Source organism: Alligator sinensis, unplaced genomic scaffold (genome assembly GCF_000455745.1).
Source record: "Alligator sinensis unplaced genomic scaffold, ASM45574v1 scaffold87_1, whole genome shotgun sequence".
In the NCBI taxonomy this organism is placed as follows: domain Eukaryota; kingdom Metazoa; phylum Chordata; order Crocodylia; family Alligatoridae; genus Alligator; species Alligator sinensis.
The window spans coordinates 2,519,132-2,526,760 of record NW_005841929.1 but is presented as its reverse complement, the minus strand read 5'-3'; the positions used below and the strand labels follow the sequence as shown (position 1 = coordinate 2,526,760).

Genomic DNA, 7,629 nt, shown 5'->3' with positions numbered 1-7,629 from the left:
GTCCTGCTGCTGCTGCTTCTGCTTGTACCCTGGAAGGGTGAAGGGGGTTGGGGCACGTGCCCCTAGGTCTGCACAGGGTGGGCAGGCTGGACTTGGGGTGGGGGCTACAGAGGGGTCTGCAGCCACCCCAAATTTCAACAGTGGGGCATGGGGCTACAGCCTGGTCAGACCAGCACTAAGCAGAAGCTGCCTTCATGGCCGAGTGGGTGGGACCTGGTGCAAGAGGGGAGTGCTGTGCTGCCATGGCTGCCAAGGTGAGGTGCCCTCTGCCTTCCTGGCAGCAGTGGGGGTGCAGGCATAACTTTACACTGCTGCCAGGAGTCCTGTGCCAGCTGCACTGCCATGGGCATCAAGGTGAGATGCCGTGGTGGCATCATGAAGTTGTGCTCCCCCCCCACTGTTGCCAGGTGTACAGGGGGTGCCTCACCTTGACAGCCGTGGTGGTGTGGTGCTCCTGGTGGCATCAGCACCAAGCTTCTCCACACCACTCTGCCCTCCTGTACTGGGTCTTGCCTGCTGGGCTGCGGAGGTGACTTCTGCCCAATGCCAGTCCAGCCAGCCTGCAGTCCTGTGCCTCGCTTGGGCACAGAAATCTTGGGGGGGCACATTGTCTATGTCCCCCCTCCCCCCATAGACTTACCTGCATGGAGCTGCTCTCCATCACACTGCCTATCTATGTTGCCAAGCACTTGCATGTGTTTGCATACTCATGCACTTGGTCCCCTGCCTCTGATCTCCCTCATCCCCCCAGCCTTAAGCAGCCCGTGGTTTCCTAGTTTTTTCTCCTTTAAAGGGGGAAATCCATGATTTTCTCTTTTAAAGGGGAAATGGAAAACCTGGATCCCTGCTTGTCGCTATTCAGTGACTTCCCCCCCAAATCCCAATAACAATTCCTTCCACACTAAATCTATACTTCCTTGTCACCGCAAAATAGGTGACCAAAGCCTAACTCAAAATCCTGTGAGAGTAAATGGCTGAGCCAGTTAGCATAATTCAAACTAACTGTGATCATTATCAGACAAAAGGTGTGGTAGATTGGCACCTTATATACCGACTGAATCAGAGATGTATATCATAGCATTTTATAAGCAGAGGACTTATGTCCTCAGATTAAAGGTTATACTGTACATCTCTGATTTAGTCTACAAGGTGCAAATCTACCCTGCCTTCTGCCTGACTTCAGATGAACCTGACTAACTATCTCTCTCTTTTCTAGTCAAGTGCTACCCGTAGAGTATTTCTGTCAAGCCTTATCCTACTGTACTGGTAACACGGCTCTCTTCTGTCCAGATGAAATACAAAAATATGTAAGGTGGTGAAAGGGGAAATATGGCTACTCTATCGTTTAATCTAAAGCAGTGCTTCTCAAACTACCTGATGTGGTGGACCGGCAATTTTTTTTCCAGTGGGCCAGGGATCGGTGCCTGGTTCAGCTGGTCTCAGCAACTGCGTGTAACAGTGCTACACAAATGTGCGACCGGCTGTTTCTTTCTCTTTCCTCACCTTGCACGACATGACGTCACCTGGAGTGTTGGAATGTACAAACTGTAACGCTATGATATATCAATGTTATGCTTCTGAAAATATATTTCTTTCTTTCCTGACTGGCAACCGGTGGCTCGTGGACTGGCACTGGTCCGCGGCCCACCACTTTGAGAAGCACTGATCTAGAGGACTGTTACTAGGACCTCTTCCAGAAAGAGCTTATGAAACTGAAGTGACACAGGCCAAGATTCCTGTAGTGTCCTTTCAGGCAAGGCTGGAGCCTTTTTGAGTTTGTGCAGTGAGGTTGGCTGACTTGCTGGGATAGTCTTAGACTGTCTAGATGCTTAAATTGGTGACTCTGGGTATTGACCCTTAAAGCATTAATTTGGTGTATTTTCAATTTCCTTTAAATTAAAATTGGCTTATAGTTTGTGCTACAGTGCTTAGATTTAATGTATTTCATCTTGAATTCTTGAAAACAAAGTTATCAGTTGACCTCTCGTTCACCCAGAACAGCTCTGTCCTCCAAAGTCTTAGGGCAGACACCAGCAGAAAGCCCTCTTATTGTTATAGCTCTCACTGTGAGAGGAGCTGGTTAAATAGTACTGGCAAATTGTGCTTGTTTTTTCCTGATTAAAAGCTGCTGCATCTTCAGTAGTGAGGGCTGGCAGTATGGCTATTCCAATGTATTTATACTGGCAAGCCCTCTTACAAATGGGCAAGGCCATAAAAGATGGGTTTGTGACCAATGGAGGTCTGGACTTGCTTACATAAACACCATAGCCATATACCCCACATGGTTAATGAATAAAAATAATTATCATCTATGCCTGTAAGATATTCTTTGTGAAACTAGTTGTCACTAACTGGTTTAGAGATGCTTAAGCTTTTATAGGCAATAGCCTACTTTGGGGCTGTCCAAGTCTCAACCTGCAAGAGATTAAGTTGCAGTCCCTGGGATCCCATCTGACTGCTGTTTTGTCCCCTTTCCTCTCCCACATTGCTCTGGCTGAAGAAGCAGCCAGGGGCTCCCACTCCCTCATCCTTCACTGTCCGAGGGGGAAGAGAGGTGCAGCCTACAGAGCTGGGGGAGCCCACAGCCCAGAGTGATGCCATAGGATATCCTCTGGCTGGGGAGCTTAGGGGTGAGGTGGGGCACGCAGTGCAGTAGAGACAGCAATGCAGGAGAGAGATGACATGTGTGGCTCCAGCTGCTTAGAAGCTGGACAGTCCTCATCTATGGTGCTGTCACCCACAAAAGCTTATGCCTCTCTGAATCATTTAGTCTATAAGATGCTACCCTACCCTGCCTTCTGCCTGACTTTGAATTAACATGGATACATACCTTTCTAGTTGTCACTGGTTATTCAAAACGCTATGGAAAAGGCAATGTTATTAGTACTGAGCTTTCATCTTACCCTAGAGCAGTGTTTCCCAAACTTTTGATACCTGGGACACTTCTGGATTAAAATTGATAGCACTTCTCACTCATACAACCAGGAAGGGGGTGGTTGCGTGAATGCATGGGCGTGCCAGTGTTGTTGCCACCTGTCAGATCAGATAAGTAGTGCCAGGTTAGTCTGTAGGCTGCATCTGGTCCATGAACCCAATACTGTTGTCTGGAGCCTGGGAATTTGGCGGTGGGGGAGCGGTAGCAGTGTTAAATGCCACTGCTTCCCCCACCACCAGATTTCTAGACCATGGGGAGCCCTACCAGTCAGGTAACATGGCTCCACAGCTGAATCTAATATTGATTTAAAGCACCATTTTTTGTGGGACACTTCTGCTGATCTTGCTGCAGACTAATGTGCTGCGGCTCACGCTTTGGGAATCACTGTCCTAAGTCTTCTGAGGCCTGGACTATAGCACTGGGACTGAGAACTCAAACTTTAATTCTTTATTTATTGCTCCTGAAAAGCCTGTACTGAGGCTGCTCTGTAATAAAAGAAATAAATATTACACTTATCATGCAGTTTGCAACATGGACAGGAGAGTAAGTGCTCTAAGTAGAAGGACCATGGGCACAAGGTTAAGCCAGCTAGTTTAAGTTCCCATTGGCAGTACAATTTGCAATAGTGTTGTAGCAGTGTAATTGGGTCTTGTAAAAAAAGGAGGTGTTTGTAATGTAGACAGGCCCTTGTTTTCCCCCTTTCTTTGGATCTGAATACTCAGAATGTGCTTGATTTGTTTCTCTCTGTAGCCTGCTGTGCAAGACCTCAGCTTGCAGTGACCAGTGACAGTTCACAGGTTACAAAGGCAGCTCTTTGGCCCCATTGACCCTCTGCAGGAGGCTGTTATCTTTGTTTTGTAGATCTCTCTCTCTCTGGGGGAATTAGTATCTCGCTAATGAGGAAGAAGAGATGCACTTATTTTCATCTGTTTCAGGTTGTGAAATTCTTTTCAAGTCATCTTTAGCAATTGGGCCCATTTTTTCCATGATATATATGGATATGGGAAAAAAACCAAACCTGTCTGTCCATCTCTTTACCCAGCACCTCCCATTGGAATCTTTTTGTTTTGTTTTTTTTCATATATACTGTGTATATATATTATAATCTAAAGATTTTAAAGAGTTATATAATAATTTTTTATAATTTCAGACTTTAAAAGATTTGTGAAGCCTTATCTGCTTGCTCCTTCCCTCCCCTACCACCTCCTGGTTTTTCTGGGGAGTGTCTGGAGGCCTTGAAGTTGCAAGCATCTTTTAAATATACTTTTCTTTCTCTAAATTAACCTAGCTTTTTTCCTTGTTAACCATCAAAACAATAAAAGAAGGAATTTCTGGACTGTTCCAATTTTTGTGTGCTCAGCTTTTTTTACTCTCAGATTTTACTCTAGGATATTATTGTTTCATTAGTTATTCAGTTGCTTGAAAGAGCTGATGGAATCCCTGCCAAAATCTTCAATAAGCGGGGAGAGGAGCTTGCGTCACAGCTCCATGCCCTCATCTTAAGCATCTGAAATGATGAAGAAATCCCAGATTGCCTCATGATCATGACAGTCTTCAAGCAAGGAGACGAGTCCAACTGTGGAAATTACAGAGGGATCCCCTTACTGTTCACCATAGGAAAGATCATAGCAAGGACCCTCCTGAGCTATCTCCTTTCACTTTCTGAAGATCTCCAGGAATCTCAGTGTGAGTTTAGGACATCAACAGGCACAGCTGACATGATCTTTACTGCTTGGCAACTGCCAGAAAAATGCCAGGAACAATATAAACCTTTCTATGGGTACTGACAGACATGGGGAAGGGGGGGGAACCCCCCAAAACAACACTTTTACTGGAAAAGGAATTGCTTCAGTTTGCACCCTGCTCCCCAGTGTCCGTATGGCTTCCATGCTTCAGCAAGGCTTTTTTGGCGTTTTTATTTAATAGCTGATTGAATCAGCTATTAGATAAAAGCGCCAAAAAAGCCCCACTGAAGTATATAAGCTATACAGACAGTGGATGAACTGGATCAAACTGACATGATTCGTCTTCTGAAATTGCTCTATGCTTGGTGTGGGGGCATACTGAGCTGAAAGTAAAGTGCTGGTGGTTTTTTTTTTTTTTTTTTTTTTTTTTTTTTTTCTCCTCGTGTCTAAGCACCCCACATGGCCTTCTTTGACCTCACGAAAGCCTTTGACTCTGTGAGCCAAGAAGTGCAGTAGAGGATCCTTATGTAATATGGTTGCCTACCGAAATTCATCACCCTTCTTTGCCTGCTTCGTGATGGTATGCAAGTGGTGGTTCTCAATAATGGATCAGTCCCTTTGAGGTTAAGGCGGCTGCATCATTGCTCCAACTCTCAATATTCCTTACCGCCATGCTACATCTGAGTATCAACAAGCTTCCAGTTGGAGTGGACCTAAACTACTAAATGAATGGTTAGCTGTTTGACCTTGACAGACTGAGCCAAAATTCCAAAATGAACATGGGCTGCCAATGTGAGCTTGCCATCATGAAGACTAACCACACCTTGTCGTGCATCGACAGATCACAAGCAGGTCCAAGGAGGTGATCCTCCCCCTCTATGCGGCACTGGTCAGGCCACAGTTGGAGTACTGCGTCCAGTTCTGGGCGCTGCACTTTAGGAGGGATGTGGCCAGCATTGAGAGGGTCCAGAGGAGGGCCACTCGCATGATCCGGGGACAGCAGGGCAGACCCTATGAGGAGAGGCTATGGGACCTGAACCTGTTCAGCCTTCACAGGAGAAGGCTGAGGGGGGACCTGGTGGCCGTCTATAAACTTACCAGGGAGGACCAGCAGGGAATGGGAGAGACCCTTTTCACCCGAGCACTTCCTGGAGTAATAAGGAATAACGGCCATAGGTTGCTTGAGAATAGGTTCAGGCTGGACATTAGAAGGCACTACTTCACAGTCAGGGCAGCTAGGATCTCAAACCAACTTCCAAGGGAAGTGGTGCTGGCTCCTTCCTTGGGGGTCTTTAAGAGGAGGCTCGACGTTTACCTAGCTGGGGTCATATGAGCCCAGTATTCTCTCCTGCCCAGGGCAGGGGGTTGGACTTGAAGATCTACTTAAGTCCCTTCTCACCCTACATCTATGAATCTATGAAAATGCAGACCACCCCAACCTCAATCACTGAGCCTTCAGTATGCCGATAATGGTGTAGTGCAGTGATCGCCAGTCAGTTGATCTCAATCAACTGGCTGATTGTGGGAGCCTCTAACAGTCTATCTCAGTCTGTCAGAGGCTCCGCGATCGGGAGCGGCAGGATGCTCGTGGCTGGGCTGAGCCACACCCCCTGCCACCTGGGCCGGGCTGGGTGAGTGGGGTCAGAGTCCGGGAGGCGGGGGCCAGCAGGGTAGGGTGGGGGTGGTAGATTCGGGGGTGCCCTTTACTTACAAAAAGTGATCTTCACCATAAGGTTGGAGACCACTGGTATAGTGTGTGCTCTCTCAGAAGCAGACCTTCAGGCAATTGTCAACATCTCTACCAAGGCATACAAAAAACCCCAAAAACCAGGGGAAAAAAAAATGGGACTGACGCTTAACATTTAGAAGGCTGAGGTCTTCCATCAACAAGCTCTTAATGAGCAGACTCCAGCCCTGGTAATTTAGATTCATAGTGAAACTAGAGAACAATGAGTATTTTCTGAACCTCAGAAGTCGTCTCTTGCAGAAGGCTGACATCAGCAAAGAAATCTGACATCACTTCAAATGTGCAAGTGCAGCCTTTGGACACCTGAGGAAATGGGTGTTCAAAGATCATGACTGCAGATCCGAAACCAAGCTCATGGTTTATCAAGCAGTCGTGATCCTCCCTTACTTTTATGGAACTGAGGCGTGGATAATGTACAAGAAACGCCTCATGTTGTTGGAGAAGTACCATCAACACTGCCTCTGGAAGATCCTTCGAATCCAGTGAGTGTATAGATATAGCAACATTAGTGTCCTCTTGCAAGCAAACACCACAAACATTGAGGTTATCATCATCCAACATTAACTTCTCTGGGCTGGCCATGTCATCCAGATGTCTGACTCCAGACTCCCAAAGCAATTTTATTCTCCCAGCTCAGTCAAGGCATATGCTTGAGAGGAGGGCAGGAAAAAATGCTTCACGGTTGCCTTTAAGGCCAACTTGGAAAAAATGCAGCATGGATATCCATTCATGGGAGAGTATCACTCAGGACTGCCCAAAATAGAGGAAGAGTCTGCTGCAAAGATTTCAGTATTTTGAAACTTCAATGACAACAGGAAACAGAAAAATGGGAGTGGCAGAAACAGCATGTCACGGTGTGAACGAAAAACCCAGAGCCACCAACTCTGCATGGAAGCATGTGCCCAAGCTGTAACGGTCTGTTGATAACAGATGGACCTTGTCAGGCATCTTTGGACCCACAGATAAGACAATCACGAAAGACTCATCCTCGACTGCGAGGGATTGCCAATCTTCAGTTATTGTTTCCCAGCATAGACAGGACTCTGAATTCAAATATCACCCCAATAAAGTAGAAGTTTTGTTATATCTTTTGGTTTTTCTTTATACATAATGAAGAGAAGAGAGCAAGTCACTCTTTCTAAGCCCCATTAAAACCTAAATAATTTTTATGTTGCTGAGAGGCATCTCCTGTTGTGTAGGTAAATTTTAGTTTCCTTTAGTACAGCCATTTCTCAACCAGGCCACATTTCCATTTCAACACA

General features: G+C 46.3%; 1 protein-coding gene across 2 annotated transcripts in view; it reads left to right on the top strand.

The window, feature by feature from the left end:
• The window catches only part of ADIPOR2 (adiponectin receptor 2), a 51,284-nt gene that overhangs the window by 785 nt on the left and 42,870 nt on the right, over window positions 1-7,629 (top strand). The gene's annotated exons all lie outside the window — the stretch shown is intronic.